The following is a 793-nucleotide window of genomic DNA, read 5'->3' as shown; positions in this document are numbered from 1 at the left end:
AAATTATCTGGATAATATTTTCAGCGATTAACAACATAAATTCTGCTCTGGATCAAACAAACCTACTGTATTCCGCCAGAGAGGTGCAATGCAGCAATGCATCGTCATTTGGATTACTTTTAGTACTGCTTTTGACATTTTTGCAATAAATAAATGATTGTAAGCATTAAATCCTTTATATATCGCTATAAAATCGGTAGGTTAAGGTTTGGGGGTAGGTTAAGAGGTCTAAAAATCTAAATTGCGTATTAATAAAATGATAAAACTGCATATTCGCTATAAAATGGGTAGGTTTAGGTTTAGGGGCAGGTTAAGGGGTCTAAAAATCTAAATCGCTTATTGATAAAATGATAAAAATGCATTGATACAAATATCTAAATGATATAAAAGATACGTAAATATTTTTACGTTTTTTTAGCTAAAAATGCGTAGCGATTTGTACGTTTTAAACGTTGAAATATGTCTAAATTGTAAGTTTTAGCATGACTAAAAACGTACAAAAGTGTACGTTTTGTGCTTGTAAATGTTACGTATTAATACCTACGTATAAACATGAGACCAGGCTGGATATACAAACTATTTACAAGATCAGGCAAACAGAGTTAAAAGAAGAATCCAAATCCACGTCATAACAAGCAATGGGGTCAAAAACCAAACAGTTCCTACTTACAAAATTCGTATCTCTTTCAAAGATCAAACAATCAAAGTTCAACTAAGAGAACACACAGCAAAAACCCAACATCTCTCTCCTCTCCTCTCCTCTCCTCTCCTCTCCTCTCCTCTACTCTACTCT

This window comes from Sinocyclocheilus grahami, unplaced genomic scaffold, assembly GCF_001515645.1.
Source record: "Sinocyclocheilus grahami isolate Dianchi unplaced genomic scaffold, SAMN03320097.WGS_v1.1 scaffold663.1, whole genome shotgun sequence".
In the NCBI taxonomy this organism is placed as follows: Eukaryota; Metazoa; Chordata; class Actinopteri; order Cypriniformes; family Cyprinidae; genus Sinocyclocheilus; species Sinocyclocheilus grahami.
Note: the sequence above shows the minus strand (reverse complement) of the source record.